The sequence below is a fragment of the Schistocerca gregaria genome, unplaced genomic scaffold (genome assembly GCF_023897955.1).
Source record: "Schistocerca gregaria isolate iqSchGreg1 unplaced genomic scaffold, iqSchGreg1.2 ptg000684l, whole genome shotgun sequence".
NCBI lineage: Eukaryota > Metazoa > Arthropoda > Insecta > Orthoptera > Acrididae > Schistocerca > Schistocerca gregaria.
The window spans coordinates 111,368-132,636 of record NW_026062064.1 but is presented as its reverse complement, the minus strand read 5'-3'; the positions used below and the strand labels follow the sequence as shown (position 1 = coordinate 132,636).

Below are 21,269 nucleotides of genomic sequence, written 5' to 3'. Positions count from 1 at the left end.
CCGGGCGGCGGGTGGACTGCGCGGGGTGTGTCAGTGTCCTGCTGGACCGAGGGAAGCGTTCTCACCTGCCTGACACGCGTCGCGCTTCCAGATATTTGCGTAATTCGCATGGTGCATTCTCGGCTGTCCCCTTCCGTCCCGACTTGTCCCGACTTTGCTCGACTGCCGCTCGCTGCCGCTCGGGTCGTGGTCCATATGACAGCACAAGCACGAGAAACAACTGCGAGACTGGCGCCGGACTGACCGGCGTGTGCGAGGCGCCGTGTGCGGCCGTTCGGAGCTACTAGAGCAGTGCTGTTCCGTGCAATGCCGTGGAAAGGTGCGAAAACACGGACACAAGACACAGGCGGTTCGACAAAGCATCCATTTCTTCTAGCGGCGAAAGATAAATTTTTGTTTACAAATTTGCATTTGTACACTGCTACAAAACTATAAGCCCTGGCGTATTTCAGAACAGTCCTGTCGTGTCATACTCTTGTTATTTCTAGAGACACTTTGTCTGACTTCATTTTTTGGCTACCCCTGCCAGCCCTCTTTTCCAGAGTACCCAGGCGGTCACCGATCCGAATACTAACGATGTTGCTTATCGTCGGTGATCGTACCAGAACAGTTGATTTTCTGTTTTTTTAGTTTTTTATTTAATTATTTAGTTTTTTGGAATTTAGCGCTCCTACAAAACAGTAGGCTCTGACGCATTTCAAGTGCACATCTGTCGATTCGCAGTGTTTCGTTACTTTCAAGGAGTTCCTACCACCCTTCCTTCGCGCATTCTTGCTCAAACTGAGTTCATTACTGTAATTTCGCATCTTACGTTTAATACAGTAGTTTAAAATGCTTGTGGGAGCATCTTTGTCGCACCTGAGAGTTAGTATGAAAAGAGGGCTGCCAGGTGTAGTGACATGAAATTTAAAAGAAGAGAGAGAGCCAACAGCACCCGGTGTTCCCAGGCGGTCACCCATCCAAGTACTAACCGGGCCCGATGTTGCTTAACTTCGGTGATCGGACGAGAACCGGTGTATTCAACATGGTATGGCCGTTGGCGTCCTTATACTGTAGCTGCACGGCAGAAGAATGCTTCGCCTCTCCTTCCAACACACGCAATCGCCATTTTCGGTGGCACATTTGACGCAAAGCACGTCCTTCCTCCTCGACACTCGCGGGAGACGCACCTTGTTATTGTCAACCAGCGCAGGTCTTGCGCGCGGCCGGGCGGCGGGTGGACTGCGCGGGGTGTGTCAGTGTCCTGCTGGACCGAGGGAAGCGTTCTCACCTGCCTGACACGCGTCGCGCTTCCAGATATTTGCGTAATTCGCATGGTGCATTCTCGGCTGTCCCCTTCCGTCCCGACTTGTCCCGACTTTGCTCGACTGCCGCTCGCTGCCGCTCGGGTCGTGGTCCATATGACAGCACAAGCACGAGAAACAACTGCGAGACTGGCGCCGGACTGACCGGCGTGTGCGAGGCGCCGTGTGCGGCCGTTCGGAGCTACTAGAGCAGTGCTGTTCCGTGCAATGCCGTGGAAAGGTGCGAAAACACGGACACAAGACACAGGCGGTTCGACAAAGCATCCATTTCTTCTAGCGGCGAAAGATAAATTTTTGTTTACAAATTTGCATTTGTACACTGCTACAAAACTATAAGCCCTGGCGTATTTCAGAACAGTCCTGTCGTGTCATACTCTTGTTATTTCTAGAGACACTTTGTCTGACTTCATTTTTTGGCTACCCCTGCCAGCCCTCTTTTCCAGAGTACCCAGGCGGTCACCGATCCGAATACTAACGATGTTGCTTATCGTCGGTGATCGTACCAGAACAGTTGATTTTCTGTTTTTTTAGTTTTTTATTTAATTATTTAGTTTTTTGGAATTTAGCGCTCCTACAAAACAGTAGGCTCTGACGCATTTCAAGTGCACATCTGTCGATTCGCAGTGTTTCGTTACTTTCAAGGAGTTCCTACCACCCTTCCTTCGCGCATTCTTGCTCAAACTGAGTTCATTACTGTAATTTCGCATCTTACGTTTAATACAGTAGTTTAAAATGCTTGTGGGAGCATCTTTGTCGCACCTGAGAGTTAGTATGAAAAGAGGGCTGCCAGGTGTAGTGACATGAAATTTAAAAGAAGAGAGAGAGCCAACAGCACCCGGTGTTCCCAGGCGGTCACCCATCCAAGTACTAACCGGGCCCGATGTTGCTTAACTTCGGTGATCGGACGAGAACCGGTGTATTCAACATGGTATGGCCGTTGGCGTCCTTATACTGTAGCTGCACGGCAGAAGAATGCTTCGCCTCTCCTTCCAACACACGCAATCGCCATTTTCGGTGGCACATTTGACGCAAAGCACGTCCTTCCTCCTCGACACTCGCGGGAGACGCACCTTGTTATTGTCAACCAGCGCAGGTCTTGCGCGCGGCCGGGCGGCGGGTGGACTGCGCGGGGTGTGTCAGTGTCCTGCTGGACCGAGGGAAGCGTTCTCACCTGCCTGACACGCGTCGCGCTTCCAGATATTTGCGTAATTCGCATGGTGCATTCTCGGCTGTCCCCTTCCGTCCCGACTTGTCCCGACTTTGCTCGACTGCCGCTCGCTGCCGCTCGGGTCGTGGTCCATATGACAGCACAAGCACGAGAAACAACTGCGAGACTGGCGCCGGACTGACCGGCGTGTGCGAGGCGCCGTGTGCGGCCGTTCGGAGCTACTAGAGCAGTGCTGTTCCGTGCAATGCCGTGGAAAGGTGCGAAAACACGGACACAAGACACAGGCGGTTCGACAAAGCATCCATTTCTTCTAGCGGCGAAAGATAAATTTTTGTTTACAAATTTGCATTTGTACACTGCTACAAAACTATAAGCCCTGGCGTATTTCAGAACAGTCCTGTCGTGTCATACTCTTGTTATTTCTAGAGACACTTTGTCTGACTTCATTTTTTGGCTACCCCTGCCAGCCCTCTTTTCCAGAGTACCCAGGCGGTCACCGATCCGAATACTAACGATGTTGCTTATCGTCGGTGATCGTACCAGAACAGTTGATTTTCTGTTTTTTTAGTTTTTTATTTAATTATTTAGTTTTTTGGAATTTAGCGCTCCTACAAAACAGTAGGCTCTGACGCATTTCAAGTGCACATCTGTCGATTCGCAGTGTTTCGTTACTTTCAAGGAGTTCCTACCACCCTTCCTTCGCGCATTCTTGCTCAAACTGAGTTCATTACTGTAATTTCGCATCTTACGTTTAATACAGTAGTTTAAAATGCTTGTGGGAGCATCTTTGTCGCACCTGAGAGTTAGTATGAAAAGAGGGCTGCCAGGTGTAGTGACATGAAATTTAAAAGAAGAGAGAGAGCCAACAGCACCCGGTGTTCCCAGGCGGTCACCCATCCAAGTACTAACCGGGCCCGATGTTGCTTAACTTCGGTGATCGGACGAGAACCGGTGTATTCAACATGGTATGGCCGTTGGCGTCCTTATACTGTAGCTGCACGGCAGAAGAATGCTTCGCCTCTCCTTCCAACACACGCAATCGCCATTTTCGGTGGCACATTTGACGCAAAGCACGTCCTTCCTCCTCGACACTCGCGGGAGACGCACCTTGTTATTGTCAACCAGCGCAGGTCTTGCGCGCGGCCGGGCGGCGGGTGGACTGCGCGGGGTGTGTCAGTGTCCTGCTGGACCGAGGGAAGCGTTCTCACCTGCCTGACACGCGTCGCGCTTCCAGATATTTGCGTAATTCGCATGGTGCATTCTCGGCTGTCCCCTTCCGTCCCGACTTGTCCCGACTTTGCTCGACTGCCGCTCGCTGCCGCTCGGGTCGTGGTCCATATGACAGCACAAGCACGAGAAACAACTGCGAGACTGGCGCCGGACTGACCGGCGTGTGCGAGGCGCCGTGTGCGGCCGTTCGGAGCTACTAGAGCAGTGCTGTTCCGTGCAATGCCGTGGAAAGGTGCGAAAACACGGACACAAGACACAGGCGGTTCGACAAAGCATCCATTTCTTCTAGCGGCGAAAGATAAATTTTTGTTTACAAATTTGCATTTGTACACTGCTACAAAACTATAAGCCCTGGCGTATTTCAGAACAGTCCTGTCGTGTCATACTCTTGTTATTTCTAGAGACACTTTGTCTGACTTCATTTTTTGGCTACCCCTGCCAGCCCTCTTTTCCAGAGTACCCAGGCGGTCACCGATCCGAATACTAACGATGTTGCTTATCGTCGGTGATCGTACCAGAACAGTTGATTTTCTGTTTTTTTAGTTTTTTATTTAATTATTTAGTTTTTTGGAATTTAGCGCTCCTACAAAACAGTAGGCTCTGACGCATTTCAAGTGCACATCTGTCGATTCGCAGTGTTTCGTTACTTTCAAGGAGTTCCTACCACCCTTCCTTCGCGCATTCTTGCTCAAACTGAGTTCATTACTGTAATTTCGCATCTTACGTTTAATACAGTAGTTTAAAATGCTTGTGGGAGCATCTTTGTCGCACCTGAGAGTTAGTATGAAAAGAGGGCTGCCAGGTGTAGTGACATGAAATTTAAAAGAAGAGAGAGAGCCAACAGCACCCGGTGTTCCCAGGCGGTCACCCATCCAAGTACTAACCGGGCCCGATGTTGCTTAACTTCGGTGATCGGACGAGAACCGGTGTATTCAACATGGTATGGCCGTTGGCGTCCTTATACTGTAGCTGCACGGCAGAAGAATGCTTCGCCTCTCCTTCCAACACACGCAATCGCCATTTTCGGTGGCACATTTGACGCAAAGCACGTCCTTCCTCCTCGACACTCGCGGGAGACGCACCTTGTTATTGTCAACCAGCGCAGGTCTTGCGCGCGGCCGGGCGGCGGGTGGACTGCGCGGGGTGTGTCAGTGTCCTGCTGGACCGAGGGAAGCGTTCTCACCTGCCTGACACGCGTCGCGCTTCCAGATATTTGCGTAATTCGCATGGTGCATTCTCGGCTGTCCCCTTCCGTCCCGACTTGTCCCGACTTTGCTCGACTGCCGCTCGCTGCCGCTCGGGTCGTGGTCCATATGACAGCACAAGCACGAGAAACAACTGCGAGACTGGCGCCGGACTGACCGGCGTGTGCGAGGCGCCGTGTGCGGCCGTTCGGAGCTACTAGAGCAGTGCTGTTCCGTGCAATGCCGTGGAAAGGTGCGAAAACACGGACACAAGACACAGGCGGTTCGACAAAGCATCCATTTCTTCTAGCGGCGAAAGATAAATTTTTGTTTACAAATTTGCATTTGTACACTGCTACAAAACTATAAGCCCTGGCGTATTTCAGAACAGTCCTGTCGTGTCATACTCTTGTTATTTCTAGAGACACTTTGTCTGACTTCATTTTTTGGCTACCCCTGCCAGCCCTCTTTTCCAGAGTACCCAGGCGGTCACCGATCCGAATACTAACGATGTTGCTTATCGTCGGTGATCGTACCAGAACAGTTGATTTTCTGTTTTTTTAGTTTTTTATTTAATTATTTAGTTTTTTGGAATTTAGCGCTCCTACAAAACAGTAGGCTCTGACGCATTTCAAGTGCACATCTGTCGATTCGCAGTGTTTCGTTACTTTCAAGGAGTTCCTACCACCCTTCCTTCGCGCATTCTTGCTCAAACTGAGTTCATTACTGTAATTTCGCATCTTACGTTTAATACAGTAGTTTAAAATGCTTGTGGGAGCATCTTTGTCGCACCTGAGAGTTAGTATGAAAAGAGGGCTGCCAGGTGTAGTGACATGAAATTTAAAAGAAGAGAGAGAGCCAACAGCACCCGGTGTTCCCAGGCGGTCACCCATCCAAGTACTAACCGGGCCCGATGTTGCTTAACTTCGGTGATCGGACGAGAACCGGTGTATTCAACATGGTATGGCCGTTGGCGTCCTTATACTGTAGCTGCACGGCAGAAGAATGCTTCGCCTCTCCTTCCAACACACGCAATCGCCATTTTCGGTGGCACATTTGACGCAAAGCACGTCCTTCCTCCTCGACACTCGCGGGAGACGCACCTTGTTATTGTCAACCAGCGCAGGTCTTGCGCGCGGCCGGGCGGCGGGTGGACTGCGCGGGGTGTGTCAGTGTCCTGCTGGACCGAGGGAAGCGTTCTCACCTGCCTGACACGCGTCGCGCTTCCAGATATTTGCGTAATTCGCATGGTGCATTCTCGGCTGTCCCCTTCCGTCCCGACTTGTCCCGACTTTGCTCGACTGCCGCTCGCTGCCGCTCGGGTCGTGGTCCATATGACAGCACAAGCACGAGAAACAACTGCGAGACTGGCGCCGGACTGACCGGCGTGTGCGAGGCGCCGTGTGCGGCCGTTCGGAGCTACTAGAGCAGTGCTGTTCCGTGCAATGCCGTGGAAAGGTGCGAAAACACGGACACAAGACACAGGCGGTTCGACAAAGCATCCATTTCTTCTAGCGGCGAAAGATAAATTTTTGTTTACAAATTTGCATTTGTACACTGCTACAAAACTATAAGCCCTGGCGTATTTCAGAACAGTCCTGTCGTGTCATACTCTTGTTATTTCTAGAGACACTTTGTCTGACTTCATTTTTTGGCTACCCCTGCCAGCCCTCTTTTCCAGAGTACCCAGGCGGTCACCGATCCGAATACTAACGATGTTGCTTATCGTCGGTGATCGTACCAGAACAGTTGATTTTCTGTTTTTTTAGTTTTTTATTTAATTATTTAGTTTTTTGGAATTTAGCGCTCCTACAAAACAGTAGGCTCTGACGCATTTCAAGTGCACATCTGTCGATTCGCAGTGTTTCGTTACTTTCAAGGAGTTCCTACCACCCTTCCTTCGCGCATTCTTGCTCAAACTGAGTTCATTACTGTAATTTCGCATCTTACGTTTAATACAGTAGTTTAAAATGCTTGTGGGAGCATCTTTGTCGCACCTGAGAGTTAGTATGAAAAGAGGGCTGCCAGGTGTAGTGACATGAAATTTAAAAGAAGAGAGAGAGCCAACAGCACCCGGTGTTCCCAGGCGGTCACCCATCCAAGTACTAACCGGGCCCGATGTTGCTTAACTTCGGTGATCGGACGAGAACCGGTGTATTCAACATGGTATGGCCGTTGGCGTCCTTATACTGTAGCTGCACGGCAGAAGAATGCTTCGCCTCTCCTTCCAACACACGCAATCGCCATTTTCGGTGGCACATTTGACGCAAAGCACGTCCTTCCTCCTCGACACTCGCGGGAGACGCACCTTGTTATTGTCAACCAGCGCAGGTCTTGCGCGCGGCCGGGCGGCGGGTGGACTGCGCGGGGTGTGTCAGTGTCCTGCTGGACCGAGGGAAGCGTTCTCACCTGCCTGACACGCGTCGCGCTTCCAGATATTTGCGTAATTCGCATGGTGCATTCTCGGCTGTCCCCTTCCGTCCCGACTTGTCCCGACTTTGCTCGACTGCCGCTCGCTGCCGCTCGGGTCGTGGTCCATATGACAGCACAAGCACGAGAAACAACTGCGAGACTGGCGCCGGACTGACCGGCGTGTGCGAGGCGCCGTGTGCGGCCGTTCGGAGCTACTAGAGCAGTGCTGTTCCGTGCAATGCCGTGGAAAGGTGCGAAAACACGGACACAAGACACAGGCGGTTCGACAAAGCATCCATTTCTTCTAGCGGCGAAAGATAAATTTTTGTTTACAAATTTGCATTTGTACACTGCTACAAAACTATAAGCCCTGGCGTATTTCAGAACAGTCCTGTCGTGTCATACTCTTGTTATTTCTAGAGACACTTTGTCTGACTTCATTTTTTGGCTACCCCTGCCAGCCCTCTTTTCCAGAGTACCCAGGCGGTCACCGATCCGAATACTAACGATGTTGCTTATCGTCGGTGATCGTACCAGAACAGTTGATTTTCTGTTTTTTTAGTTTTTTATTTAATTATTTAGTTTTTTGGAATTTAGCGCTCCTACAAAACAGTAGGCTCTGACGCATTTCAAGTGCACATCTGTCGATTCGCAGTGTTTCGTTACTTTCAAGGAGTTCCTACCACCCTTCCTTCGCGCATTCTTGCTCAAACTGAGTTCATTACTGTAATTTCGCATCTTCCGTTTAATACAGTAGTTTAAAATGCTTGTGGGAGCATCTTTGTCGCACCTGAGAGTTAGTATGAAAAGAGGGCTGCCAGGTGTAGTGACATGAAATTTAAAAGAAGAGAGAGAGCCAACAGCACCCGGTGTTCCCAGGCGGTCACCCATCCAAGTACTAACCGGGCCCGATGTTGCTTAACTTCGGTGATCGGACGAGAACCGGTGTATTCAACATGGTATGGCCGTTGGCGTCCTTATACTGTAGCTGCACGGCAGAAGAATGCTTCGCCTCTCCTTCCAACACACGCAATCGCCATTTTCGGTGGCACATTTGACGCAAAGCACGTCCTTCCTCCTCGACACTCGCGGGAGACGCACCTTGTTATTGTCAACCAGCGCAGGTCTTGCGCGCGGCCGGGCGGCGGGTGGACTGCGCGGGGTGTGTCAGTGTCCTGCTGGACCGAGGGAAGCGTTCTCACCTGCCTGACACGCGTCGCGCTTCCAGATATTTGCGTAATTCGCATGGTGCATTCTCGGCTGTCCCCTTCCGTCCCGACTTGTCCCGACTTTGCTCGACTGCCGCTCGCTGCCGCTCGGGTCGTGGTCCATATGACAGCACAAGCACGAGAAACAACTGCGAGACTGGCGCCGGACTGACCGGCGTGTGCGAGGCGCCGTGTGCGGCCGTTCGGAGCTACTAGAGCAGTGCTGTTCCGTGCAATGCCGTGGAAAGGTGCGAAAACACGGACACAAGACACAGGCGGTTCGACAAAGCATCCATTTCTTCTAGCGGCGAAAGATAAATTTTTGTTTACAAATTTGCATTTGTACACTGCTACAAAACTATAAGCCCTGGCGTATTTCAGAACAGTCCTGTCGTGTCATACTCTTGTTATTTCTAGAGACACTTTGTCTGACTTCATTTTTTGGCTACCCCTGCCAGCCCTCTTTTCCAGAGTACCCAGGCGGTCACCGATCCGAATACTAACGATGTTGCTTATCGTCGGTGATCGTACCAGAACAGTTGATTTTCTGTTTTTTTAGTTTTTTATTTAATTATTTAGTTTTTTGGAATTTAGCGCTCCTACAAAACAGTAGGCTCTGACGCATTTCAAGTGCACATCTGTCGATTCGCAGTGTTTCGTTACTTTCAAGGAGTTCCTACCACCCTTCCTTCGCGCATTCTTGCTCAAACTGAGTTCATTACTGTAATTTCGCATCTTACGTTTAATACAGTAGTTTAAAATGCTTGTGGGAGCATCTTTGTCGCACCTGAGAGTTAGTATGAAAAGAGGGCTGCCAGGTGTAGTGACATGAAATTTAAAAGAAGAGAGAGAGCCAACAGCACCCGGTGTTCCCAGGCGGTCACCCATCCAAGTACTAACCGGGCCCGATGTTGCTTAACTTCGGTGATCGGACGAGAACCGGTGTATTCAACATGGTATGGCCGTTGGCGTCCTTATACTGTAGCTGCACGGCAGAAGAATGCTTCGCCTCTCCTTCCAACACACGCAATCGCCATTTTCGGTGGCACATTTGACGCAAAGCACGTCCTTCCTCCTCGACACTCGCGGGAGACGCACCTTGTTATTGTCAACCAGCGCAGGTCTTGCGCGCGGCCGGGCGGCGGGTGGACTGCGCGGGGTGTGTCAGTGTCCTGCTGGACCGAGGGAAGCGTTCTCACCTGCCTGACACGCGTCGCGCTTCCAGATATTTGCGTAATTCGCATGGTGCATTCTCGGCTGTCCCCTTCCGTCCCGACTTGTCCCGACTTTGCTCGACTGCCGCTCGCTGCCGCTCGGGTCGTGGTCCATATGACAGCACAAGCACGAGAAACAACTGCGAGACTGGCGCCGGACTGACCGGCGTGTGCGAGGCGCCGTGTGCGGCCGTTCGGAGCTACTAGAGCAGTGCTGTTCCGTGCAATGCCGTGGAAAGGTGCGAAAACACGGACACAAGACACAGGCGGTTCGACAAAGCATCCATTTCTTCTAGCGGCGAAAGATAAATTTTTGTTTACAAATTTGCATTTGTACACTGCTACAAAACTATAAGCCCTGGCGTATTTCAGAACAGTCCTGTCGTGTCATACTCTTGTTATTTCTAGAGACACTTTGTCTGACTTCATTTTTTGGCTACCCCTGCCAGCCCTCTTTTCCAGAGTACCCAGGCGGTCACCGATCCGAATACTAACGATGTTGCTTATCGTCGGTGATCGTACCAGAACAGTTGATTTTCTGTTTTTTTAGTTTTTTATTTAATTATTTAGTTTTTTGGAATTTAGCGCTCCTACAAAACAGTAGGCTCTGACGCATTTCAAGTGCACATCTGTCGATTCGCAGTGTTTCGTTACTTTCAAGGAGTTCCTACCACCCTTCCTTCGCGCATTCTTGCTCAAACTGAGTTCATTACTGTAATTTCGCATCTTACGTTTAATACAGTAGTTTAAAATGCTTGTGGGAGCATCTTTGTCGCACCTGAGAGTTAGTATGAAAAGAGGGCTGCCAGGTGTAGTGACATGAAATTTAAAAGAAGAGAGAGAGCCAACAGCACCCGGTGTTCCCAGGCGGTCACCCATCCAAGTACTAACCGGGCCCGATGTTGCTTAACTTCGGTGATCGGACGAGAACCGGTGTATTCAACATGGTATGGCCGTTGGCGTCCTTATACTGTAGCTGCACGGCAGAAGAATGCTTCGCCTCTCCTTCCAACACACGCAATCGCCATTTTCGGTGGCACATTTGACGCAAAGCACGTCCTTCCTCCTCGACACTCGCGGGAGACGCACCTTGTTATTGTCAACCAGCGCAGGTCTTGCGCGCGGCCGGGCGGCGGGTGGACTGCGCGGGGTGTGTCAGTGTCCTGCTGGACCGAGGGAAGCGTTCTCACCTGCCTGACACGCGTCGCGCTTCCAGATATTTGCGTAATTCGCATGGTGCATTCTCGGCTGTCCCCTTCCGTCCCGACTTGTCCCGACTTTGCTCGACTGCCGCTCGCTGCCGCTCGGGTCGTGGTCCATATGACAGCACAAGCACGAGAAACAACTGCGAGACTGGCGCCGGACTGACCGGCGTGTGCGAGGCGCCGTGTGCGGCCGTTCGGAGCTACTAGAGCAGTGCTGTTCCGTGCAATGCCGTGGAAAGGTGCGAAAACACGGACACAAGACACAGGCGGTTCGACAAAGCATCCATTTCTTCTAGCGGCGAAAGATAAATTTTTGTTTACAAATTTGCATTTGTACACTGCTACAAAACTATAAGCCCTGGCGTATTTCAGAACAGTCCTGTCGTGTCATACTCTTGTTATTTCTAGAGACACTTTGTCTGACTTCATTTTTTGGCTACCCCTGCCAGCCCTCTTTTCCAGAGTACCCAGGCGGTCACCGATCCGAATACTAACGATGTTGCTTATCGTCGGTGATCGTACCAGAACAGTTGATTTTCTGTTTTTTTAGTTTTTTATTTAATTATTTAGTTTTTTGGAATTTAGCGCTCCTACAAAACAGTAGGCTCTGACGCATTTCAAGTGCACATCTGTCGATTCGCAGTGTTTCGTTACTTTCAAGGAGTTCCTACCACCCTTCCTTCGCGCATTCTTGCTCAAACTGAGTTCATTACTGTAATTTCGCATCTTACGTTTAATACAGTAGTTTAAAATGCTTGTGGGAGCATCTTTGTCGCACCTGAGAGTTAGTATGAAAAGAGGGCTGCCAGGTGTAGTGACATGAAATTTAAAAGAAGAGAGAGAGCCAACAGCACCCGGTGTTCCCAGGCGGTCACCCATCCAAGTACTAACCGGGCCCGATGTTGCTTAACTTCGGTGATCGGACGAGAACCGGTGTATTCAACATGGTATGGCCGTTGGCGTCCTTATACTGTAGCTGCACGGCAGAAGAATGCTTCGCCTCTCCTTCCAACACACGCAATCGCCATTTTCGGTGGCACATTTGACGCAAAGCACGTCCTTCCTCCTCGACACTCGCGGGAGACGCACCTTGTTATTGTCAACCAGCGCAGGTCTTGCGCGCGGCCGGGCGGCGGGTGGACTGCGCGGGGTGTGTCAGTGTCCTGCTGGACCGAGGGAAGCGTTCTCACCTGCCTGACACGCGTCGCGCTTCCAGATATTTGCGTAATTCGCATGGTGCATTCTCGGCTGTCCCCTTCCGTCCCGACTTGTCCCGACTTTGCTCGACTGCCGCTCGCTGCCGCTCGGGTCGTGGTCCATATGACAGCACAAGCACGAGAAACAACTGCGAGACTGGCGCCGGACTGACCGGCGTGTGCGAGGCGCCGTGTGCGGCCGTTCGGAGCTACTAGAGCAGTGCTGTTCCGTGCAATGCCGTGGAAAGGTGCGAAAACACGGACACAAGACACAGGCGGTTCGACAAAGCATCCATTTCTTCTAGCGGCGAAAGATAAATTTTTGTTTACAAATTTGCATTTGTACACTGCTACAAAACTATAAGCCCTGGCGTATTTCAGAACAGTCCTGTCGTGTCATACTCTTGTTATTTCTAGAGACACTTTGTCTGACTTCATTTTTTGGCTACCCCTGCCAGCCCTCTTTTCCAGAGTACCCAGGCGGTCACCGATCCGAATACTAACGATGTTGCTTATCGTCGGTGATCGTACCAGAACAGTTGATTTTCTGTTTTTTTAGTTTTTTATTTAATTATTTAGTTTTTTGGAATTTAGCGCTCCTACAAAACAGTAGGCTCTGACGCATTTCAAGTGCACATCTGTCGATTCGCAGTGTTTCGTTACTTTCAAGGAGTTCCTACCACCCTTCCTTCGCGCATTCTTGCTCAAACTGAGTTCATTACTGTAATTTCGCATCTTACGTTTAATACAGTAGTTTAAAATGCTTGTGGGAGCATCTTTGTCGCACCTGAGAGTTAGTATGAAAAGAGGGCTGCCAGGTGTAGTGACATGAAATTTAAAAGAAGAGAGAGAGCCAACAGCACCCGGTGTTCCCAGGCGGTCACCCATCCAAGTACTAACCGGGCCCGATGTTGCTTAACTTCGGTGATCGGACGAGAACCGGTGTATTCAACATGGTATGGCCGTTGGCGTCCTTATACTGTAGCTGCACGGCAGAAGAATGCTTCGCCTCTCCTTCCAACACACGCAATCGCCATTTTCGGTGGCACATTTGACGCAAAGCACGTCCTTCCTCCTCGACACTCGCGGGAGACGCACCTTGTTATTGTCAACCAGCGCAGGTCTTGCGCGCGGCCGGGCGGCGGGTGGACTGCGCGGGGTGTGTCAGTGTCCTGCTGGACCGAGGGAAGCGTTCTCACCTGCCTGACACGCGTCGCGCTTCCAGATATTTGCGTAATTCGCATGGTGCATTCTCGGCTGTCCCCTTCCGTCCCGACTTGTCCCGACTTTGCTCGACTGCCGCTCGCTGCCGCTCGGGTCGTGGTCCATATGACAGCACAAGCACGAGAAACAACTGCGAGACTGGCGCCGGACTGACCGGCGTGTGCGAGGCGCCGTGTGCGGCCGTTCGGAGCTACTAGAGCAGTGCTGTTCCGTGCAATGCCGTGGAAAGGTGCGAAAACACGGACACAAGACACAGGCGGTTCGACAAAGCATCCATTTCTTCTAGCGGCGAAAGATAAATTTTTGTTTACAAATTTGCATTTGTACACTGCTACAAAACTATAAGCCCTGGCGTATTTCAGAACAGTCCTGTCGTGTCATACTCTTGTTATTTCTAGAGACACTTTGTCTGACTTCATTTTTTGGCTACCCCTGCCAGCCCTCTTTTCCAGAGTACCCAGGCGGTCACCGATCCGAATACTAACGATGTTGCTTATCGTCGGTGATCGTACCAGAACAGTTGATTTTCTGTTTTTTTAGTTTTTTATTTAATTATTTAGTTTTTTGGAATTTAGCGCTCCTACAAAACAGTAGGCTCTGACGCATTTCAAGTGCACATCTGTCGATTCGCAGTGTTTCGTTACTTTCAAGGAGTTCCTACCACCCTTCCTTCGCGCATTCTTGCTCAAACTGAGTTCATTACTGTAATTTCGCATCTTCCGTTTAATACAGTAGTTTAAAATGCTTGTGGGAGCATCTTTGTCGCACCTGAGAGTTAGTATGAAAAGAGGGCTGCCAGGTGTAGTGACATGAAATTTAAAAGAAGAGAGAGAGCCAACAGCACCCGGTGTTCCCAGGCGGTCACCCATCCAAGTACTAACCGGGCCCGATGTTGCTTAACTTCGGTGATCGGACGAGAACCGGTGTATTCAACATGGTATGGCCGTTGGCGTCCTTATACTGTAGCTGCACGGCAGAAGAATGCTTCGCCTCTCCTTCCAACACACGCAATCGCCATTTTCGGTGGCACATTTGACGCAAAGCACGTCCTTCCTCCTCGACACTCGCGGGAGACGCACCTTGTTATTGTCAACCAGCGCAGGTCTTGCGCGCGGCCGGGCGGCGGGTGGACTGCGCGGGGTGTGTCAGTGTCCTGCTGGACCGAGGGAAGCGTTCTCACCTGCCTGACACGCGTCGCGCTTCCAGATATTTGCGTAATTCGCATGGTGCATTCTCGGCTGTCCCCTTCCGTCCCGACTTGTCCCGACTTTGCTCGACTGCCGCTCGCTGCCGCTCGGGTCGTGGTCCATATGACAGCACAAGCACGAGAAACAACTGCGAGACTGGCGCCGGACTGACCGGCGTGTGCGAGGCGCCGTGTGCGGCCGTTCGGAGCTACTAGAGCAGTGCTGTTCCGTGCAATGCCGTGGAAAGGTGCGAAAACACGGACACAAGACACAGGCGGTTCGACAAAGCATCCATTTCTTCTAGCGGCGAAAGATAAATTTTTGTTTACAAATTTGCATTTGTACACTGCTACAAAACTATAAGCCCTGGCGTATTTCAGAACAGTCCTGTCGTGTCATACTCTTGTTATTTCTAGAGACACTTTGTCTGACTTCATTTTTTGGCTACCCCTGCCAGCCCTCTTTTCCAGAGTACCCAGGCGGTCACCGATCCGAATACTAACGATGTTGCTTATCGTCGGTGATCGTACCAGAACAGTTGATTTTCTGTTTTTTTAGTTTTTTATTTAATTATTTAGTTTTTTGGAATTTAGCGCTCCTACAAAACAGTAGGCTCTGACGCATTTCAAGTGCACATCTGTCGATTCGCAGTGTTTCGTTACTTTCAAGGAGTTCCTACCACCCTTCCTTCGCGCATTCTTGCTCAAACTGAGTTCATTACTGTAATTTCGCATCTTACGTTTAATACAGTAGTTTAAAATGCTTGTGGGAGCATCTTTGTCGCACCTGAGAGTTAGTATGAAAAGAGGGCTGCCAGGTGTAGTGACATGAAATTTAAAAGAAGAGAGAGAGCCAACAGCACCCGGTGTTCCCAGGCGGTCACCCATCCAAGTACTAACCGGGCCCGATGTTGCTTAACTTCGGTGATCGGACGAGAACCGGTGTATTCAACATGGTATGGCCGTTGGCGTCCTTATACTGTAGCTGCACGGCAGAAGAATGCTTCGCCTCTCCTTCCAACACACGCAATCGCCATTTTCGGTGGCACATTTGACGCAAAGCACGTCCTTCCTCCTCGACACTCGCGGGAGACGCACCTTGTTATTGTCAACCAGCGCAGGTCTTGCGCGCGGCCGGGCGGCGGGTGGACTGCGCGGGGTGTGTCAGTGTCCTGCTGGACCGAGGGAAGCGTTCTCACCTGCCTGACACGCGTCGCGCTTCCAGATATTTGCGTAATTCGCATGGTGCATTCTCGGCTGTCCCCTTCCGTCCCGACTTGTCCCGACTTTGCTCGACTGCCGCTCGCTGCCGCTCGGGTCGTGGTCCATATGACAGCACAAGCACGAGAAACAACTGCGAGACTGGCGCCGGACTGACCGGCGTGTGCGAGGCGCCGTGTGCGGCCGTTCGGAGCTACTAGAGCAGTGCTGTTCCGTGCAATGCCGTGGAAAGGTGCGAAAACACGGACACAAGACACAGGCGGTTCGACAAAGCATCCATTTCTTCTAGCGGCGAAAGATAAATTTTTGTTTACAAATTTGCATTTGTACACTGCTACAAAACTATAAGCCCTGGCGTATTTCAGAACAGTCCTGTCGTGTCATACTCTTGTTATTTCTAGAGACACTTTGTCTGACTTCATTTTTTGGCTACCCCTGCCAGCCCTCTTTTCCAGAGTACCCAGGCGGTCACCGATCCGAATACTAACGATGTTGCTTATCGTCGGTGATCGTACCAGAACAGTTGATTTTCTGTTTTTTTAGTTTTTTATTTAATTATTTAGTTTTTTGGAATTTAGCGCTCCTACAAAACAGTAGGCTCTGACGCATTTCAAGTGCACATCTGTCGATTCGCAGTGTTTCGTTACTTTCAAGGAGTTCCTACCACCCTTCCTTCGCGCATTCTTGCTCAAACTGAGTTCATTACTGTAATTTCGCATCTTACGTTTAATACAGTAGTTTAAAATGCTTGTGGGAGCATCTTTGTCGCACCTGAGAGTTAGTATGAAAAGAGGGCTGCCAGGTGTAGTGACATGAAATTTAAAAGAAGAGAGAGAGCCAACAGCACCCGGTGTTCCCAGGCGGTCACCCATCCAAGTACTAACCGGGCCCGATGTTGCTTAACTTCGGTGATCGGACGAGAACCGGTGTATTCAACATGGTATGGCCGTTGGCGTCCTTATACTGTAGCTGCACGGCAGAAGAATGCTTCGCCTCTCCTTCCAACACACGCAATCGCCATTTTCGGTGGCACATTTGACGCAAAGCACGTCCTTCCTCCTCGACACTCGCGGGAGACGCACCTTGTTATTGTCAACCAGCGCAGGTCTTGCGCGCGGCCGGGCGGCGGGTGGACTGCGCGGGGTGTGTCAGTGTCCTGCTGGACCGAGGGAAGCGTTCTCACCTGCCTGACACGCGTCGCGCTTCCAGATATTTGCGTAATTCGCATGGTGCATTCTCGGCTGTCCCCTTCCGTCCCGACTTGTCCCGACTTTGCTCGACTGCCGCTCGCTGCCGCTCGGGTCGTGGTCCATATGACAGCACAAGCACGAGAAACAACTGCGAGACTGGCGCCGGACTGACCGGCGTGTGCGAGGCGCCGTGTGCGGCCGTTCGGAGCTACTAGAGCAGTGCTGTTCCGTGCAATGCCGTGGAAAGGTGCGAAAACACGGACACAAGACACAGGCGGTTCGACAAAGCATCCATTTCTTCTAGCGGCGAAAGATAAATTTTTGTTTACAAATTTGCATTTGTACACTGCTACAAAACTATAAGCCCTGGCGTATTTCAGAACAGTCCTGTCGTGTCATACTCTTGTTATTTCTAGAGACACTTTGTCTGACTTCATTTTTTGGCTACCCCTGCCAGCCCTCTTTTCCAGAGTACCCAGGCGGTCACCGATCCGAATACTAACGATGTTGCTTATCGTCGGTGATCGTACCAGAACAGTTGATTTTCTGTTTTTTTAGTTTTTTATTTAATTATTTAGTTTTTTGGAATTTAGCGCTCCTACAAAACAGTAGGCTCTGACGCATTTCAAGTGCACATCTGTCGATTCGCAGTGTTTCGTTACTTTCAAGGAGTTCCTACCACCCTTCCTTCGCGCATTCTTGCTCAAACTGAGTTCATTACTGTAATTTCGCATCTTACGTTTAATACAGTAGTTTAAAATGCTTGTGGGAGCATCTTTGTCGCACCTGAGAGTTAGTATGAAAAGAGGGCTGCCAGGTGTAGTGACATGAAATTTAAAAGAAGAGAGAGAGCCAACAGCACCCGGTGTTCCCAGGCGGTCACCCATCCAAGTACTAACCGGGCCCGATGTTGCTTAACTTCGGTGATCGGACGAGAACCGGTGTATTCAACATGGTATGGCCGTTGGCGTCCTTATACTGTAGCTGCACGGCAGAAGAATGCTTCGCCTCTCCTTCCAACACACGCAATCGCCATTTTCGGTGGCACATTTGACGCAAAGCACGTCCTTCCTCCTCGACACTCGCGGGAGACGCACCTTGTTATTGTCAACCAGCGCAGGTCTTGCGCGCGGCCGGGCGGCGGGTGGACTGCGCGGGGTGTGTCAGTGTCCTGCTGGACCGAGGGAAGCGTTCTCACCTGCCTGACACGCGTCGCGCTTCCAGATATTTGCGTAATTCGCATGGTGCATTCTCGGCTGTCCCCTTCCGTCCCGACTTGTCCCGACTTTGCTCGACTGCCGCTCGCTGCCGCTCGGGTCGTGGTCCATATGACAGCACAAGCACGAGAAACAACTGCGAGACTGGCGCCGGACTGACCGGCGTGTGCGAGGCGCCGTGTGCGGCCGTTCGGAGCTACTAGAGCAGTGCTGTTCCGTGCAATGCCGTGGAAAGGTGCGAAAACACGGACACAAGACACAGGCGGTTCGACAAAGCATCCATTTCTTCTAGCGGCGAAAGATAAATTTTTGTTTACAAATTTGCATTTGTACACTGCTACAAAACTATAAGCCCTGGCGTATTTCAGAACAGTCCTGTCGTGTCATACTCTTGTTATTTCTAGAGACACTTTGTCTGACTTCATTTTTTGGCTACCCCTGCCAGCCCTCTTTTCCAGAGTACCCAGGCGGTCACCGATCCGAATACTAACGATGTTGCTTATCGTCGGTGATCGTACCAGAACAGTTGATTTTCTGTTTTTTTAGTTTTTTATTTAATTATTTAGTTTTTTGGAATTTAGCGCTCCTACAAAACAGTAGGCTCTGACGCATTTCAAGTGCACATCTGTCGATTCGCAGTGTTTCGTTACTTTCAAGGAGTTCCTACCACCCTTCCTTCGCGCATTCTTGCTCAAACTGAGTTCATTACTGTAATTTCGCATCTTACGTTTAATACAGTAGTTTAAAATGCTTGTGGGAGCATCTTTGTCGCACCTGAGAGTTAGTATGAAAAGAGGGCTGCCAGGTGTAGTGACATGAAATTTAAAAGAAGAGAGAGAGCCAACAGCACCCGGTGTTCCCAGGCGGTCACCCATCCAAGTACTAACCGGGCCCGATGTTGCTTAACTTCGGTGATCGGACGAGAACCGGTGTATTCAACATGGTATGGCCGTTGGCGTCCTTATACTGTAGCTGCACGGCAGAAGAATGCTTCGCCTCTCCTTCCAACACACGCAATCGCCATTTTCGGTGGCACATTTGACGCAAAGCACGTCCTTCCTCCTCGACACTCGCGGGAGACGCACCTTGTTATTGTCAACCAGCGCAGGTCTTGCGCGCGGCCGGGCGGCGGGTGGACTGCGCGGGGTGTGTCAGTGTCCTGCTGGACCGAGGGAAGCGTTCTCACCTGCCTGACACGCGTCGCGCTTCCAGATATTTGCGTAATTCGCATGGTGCATTCTCGGCTGTCCCCTTCCGTCCCGACTTGTCCCGACTTTGCTCGACTGCCGCTCGCTGCCGCTCGGGTCGTGGTCCATATGACAGCACAAGCACGAGAAACAACTGCGAGACTGGCGCCGGACTGACCGGCGTGTGCGAGGCGCCGTGTGCGGCCGTTCGGAGCTACTAGAGCAGTGCTGTTCCGTGCAATGCCGTGGAAAGGTGCGAAAACACGGACACAAGACACAGGCGGTTCGACAAAGCATCCATTTCTTCTAGCGGCGAAAGATAAATTTTTGTTTACAAATTTGCATTTGTACACTGCTACAAAACTATAAGCCCTGGCGTATTTCAGAACAGTCCTGTCGTGTCATACTCTTGTTATTTCTAGAGACACTTTGTCTGACTTCATTTTTTGGCTACCCCTGCCAGCCCTCTTTTCCAGAGTACCCAGGCGGTCACCGATCCGAATACTAACGATGTTGCTTATCGTCGGTGATCGTACCAGAACAGTTGATTTTCTGTTTTTTTAGTTTTTTATTTAATTATTTAGTTTTTTGGAATTTAGCGCTCCTACAAAACAGTAGGCTCTGACGCATTTCAAGTGCACATCTGTCGATTCGCAGTGTTTCGTTACTTTCAAGGAGTTCCTACCACCCTTCCTTCGCGCATTCTTGCTCAAACTGAGTTCATTACTGTAATTTCGCATCTTCCGTTTAATACAGTAGTTTAAAATGCTTGTGGGAGCATCTTTGTCGCACCTGAGAGTTAGTATGAAAAGAGGGCTGCCAGGTGTAGTGACATGAAATTTAAAAGAAGAGAGAGAGCCAACAGCACCCGGTGTTCCCAGGCGGTCACCCATCCAAGTACTAACCGGGCCCGATGTTGCTTAACTTCGGTGATCGGACGAGAACCGGTGTATTCAACATGGTATGGCCGTTGGCGTCCTTATACTGTAGCTGCACGGCAGAAGAATGCTTCGCCTCTCCTTCCAACACACGCAATCGCCATTTTCGGTGGCACATTTGACGCAAAGCACGTCCTTCCTCCTCGACACTCGCGGGAGACGCACCTTGTTATTGTCAACCAGCGCAGGTCTTGCGCGCGGCCGGGCGGCGGGTGGACTGCGCGGGGTGTGTCAGTGTCCTGCTGGACCGAGGGAAGCGTTCTCACCTGCCTGACACGCGTCGCGCTTCCAGATATTTGCGTAATTCGCATGGTGCATTCTCGGCTGTCCCCTTCCGTCCCGACTTGTCCCGACTTTGCTCGACTGCCGCTCGCTGCCGCTCGGGTCGTGGTCCATATGACAGCACAAGCACGAGAAACAACTGCGAGACTGGCGCCGGACTGACCGGCGTGTGCGAGGCGCCGTGTGCGGCCGTTCGGAGCTACTAGAGCAGTGCTGTTCCGTGCAATGCCGTGGAAAGGTGCGAAAACACGGACACAAGACACAGGCGGTTCGACAAAGCATCCATTTCTTCTAGCGGCGAAAGATAAATTTTTGTTTACAAATTTGCATTTGTACACTGCTACAAAACTATAAGCCCTGGCGTATTTCAGAACAGTCCTGTCGTGTCATACTCTTGTTATTTCTAGAGACACTTTGTCTGACTTCATTTTTTGGCTACCCCTGCCAGCCCTCTTTTCCAGAGTACCCAGGCGGTCACCGATCCGAATACTAACGATGTTGCTTATCGTCGGTGATCGTACCAGAACAGTTGATTTTCTGTTTTTTTAGTTTTTTATTTAATTATTTAGTTTTTTGGAATTTAGCGCTCCTACAAAACAGTAGGCTCTGACGCATTTCAAGTGCACATCTGTCGATTCGCAGTGTTTCGTTACTTTCAAGGAGTTCCTACCACCCTTCCTTCGCGCATTCTTGCTCAAACTGA

At 50.7% G+C, this 21,269-nt stretch overlaps 17 non-coding genes across 17 annotated transcripts; all 17 read right to left on the bottom strand.

The window, feature by feature from the left end:
* Positions 1 to 922: 922 nt before the first annotated feature.
* Positions 923 to 1,041, bottom strand: LOC126318837 (5S ribosomal RNA). Its single transcript, XR_007557546.1, has one exon. It is a non-coding gene; the product is annotated as a 5S ribosomal RNA (ribosomal RNA).
* Positions 1,042 to 2,127: 1,086 nt separating this feature from the next.
* LOC126318836 (5S ribosomal RNA) lies at positions 2,128 to 2,246 on the bottom strand. Its single transcript, XR_007557545.1, has one exon. It is a non-coding gene; the product is annotated as a 5S ribosomal RNA (ribosomal RNA).
* A 1,086-nt stretch (positions 2,247 to 3,332) lies between these two features.
* LOC126318835 (5S ribosomal RNA) lies at positions 3,333 to 3,451 on the bottom strand. Its single transcript, XR_007557544.1, has one exon. It is a non-coding gene; the product is annotated as a 5S ribosomal RNA (ribosomal RNA).
* A 1,086-nt stretch (positions 3,452 to 4,537) lies between these two features.
* On the bottom strand, positions 4,538 to 4,656 carry LOC126318834 (5S ribosomal RNA). Its single transcript, XR_007557543.1, has one exon. It is a non-coding gene; the product is annotated as a 5S ribosomal RNA (ribosomal RNA).
* A 1,086-nt stretch (positions 4,657 to 5,742) lies between these two features.
* On the bottom strand, positions 5,743 to 5,861 carry LOC126318833 (5S ribosomal RNA). Its single transcript, XR_007557542.1, has one exon. It is a non-coding gene; the product is annotated as a 5S ribosomal RNA (ribosomal RNA).
* A 1,086-nt stretch (positions 5,862 to 6,947) lies between these two features.
* On the bottom strand, positions 6,948 to 7,066 carry LOC126318831 (5S ribosomal RNA). The gene has a single exon (XR_007557541.1). It is a non-coding gene; the product is annotated as a 5S ribosomal RNA (ribosomal RNA).
* Positions 7,067 to 8,152: 1,086 nt separating this feature from the next.
* LOC126318830 (5S ribosomal RNA) lies at positions 8,153 to 8,271 on the bottom strand. The gene has a single exon (XR_007557540.1). It is a non-coding gene; the product is annotated as a 5S ribosomal RNA (ribosomal RNA).
* Positions 8,272 to 9,357: 1,086 nt separating this feature from the next.
* Positions 9,358 to 9,476, bottom strand: LOC126318828 (5S ribosomal RNA). Its single transcript, XR_007557538.1, has one exon. It is a non-coding gene; the product is annotated as a 5S ribosomal RNA (ribosomal RNA).
* A 1,086-nt stretch (positions 9,477 to 10,562) lies between these two features.
* On the bottom strand, positions 10,563 to 10,681 carry LOC126318827 (5S ribosomal RNA). Its single transcript, XR_007557537.1, has one exon. It is a non-coding gene; the product is annotated as a 5S ribosomal RNA (ribosomal RNA).
* A 1,086-nt stretch (positions 10,682 to 11,767) lies between these two features.
* On the bottom strand, positions 11,768 to 11,886 carry LOC126318826 (5S ribosomal RNA). Its single transcript, XR_007557536.1, has one exon. It is a non-coding gene; the product is annotated as a 5S ribosomal RNA (ribosomal RNA).
* Positions 11,887 to 12,972: 1,086 nt separating this feature from the next.
* Positions 12,973 to 13,091, bottom strand: LOC126318825 (5S ribosomal RNA). Its single transcript, XR_007557535.1, has one exon. It is a non-coding gene; the product is annotated as a 5S ribosomal RNA (ribosomal RNA).
* A 1,086-nt stretch (positions 13,092 to 14,177) lies between these two features.
* LOC126318824 (5S ribosomal RNA) lies at positions 14,178 to 14,296 on the bottom strand. The gene has a single exon (XR_007557534.1). It is a non-coding gene; the product is annotated as a 5S ribosomal RNA (ribosomal RNA).
* A 1,086-nt stretch (positions 14,297 to 15,382) lies between these two features.
* On the bottom strand, positions 15,383 to 15,501 carry LOC126318823 (5S ribosomal RNA). Its single transcript, XR_007557533.1, has one exon. It is a non-coding gene; the product is annotated as a 5S ribosomal RNA (ribosomal RNA).
* A 1,086-nt stretch (positions 15,502 to 16,587) lies between these two features.
* Positions 16,588 to 16,706, bottom strand: LOC126318822 (5S ribosomal RNA). The gene has a single exon (XR_007557532.1). It is a non-coding gene; the product is annotated as a 5S ribosomal RNA (ribosomal RNA).
* A 1,086-nt stretch (positions 16,707 to 17,792) lies between these two features.
* Positions 17,793 to 17,911, bottom strand: LOC126318820 (5S ribosomal RNA). Its single transcript, XR_007557531.1, has one exon. It is a non-coding gene; the product is annotated as a 5S ribosomal RNA (ribosomal RNA).
* Positions 17,912 to 18,997: 1,086 nt separating this feature from the next.
* LOC126318819 (5S ribosomal RNA) lies at positions 18,998 to 19,116 on the bottom strand. Its single transcript, XR_007557530.1, has one exon. It is a non-coding gene; the product is annotated as a 5S ribosomal RNA (ribosomal RNA).
* Positions 19,117 to 20,202: 1,086 nt separating this feature from the next.
* Positions 20,203 to 20,321, bottom strand: LOC126318818 (5S ribosomal RNA). The gene has a single exon (XR_007557529.1). It is a non-coding gene; the product is annotated as a 5S ribosomal RNA (ribosomal RNA).
* Between the last annotated feature and the right edge of the window lie 948 nt (positions 20,322 to 21,269).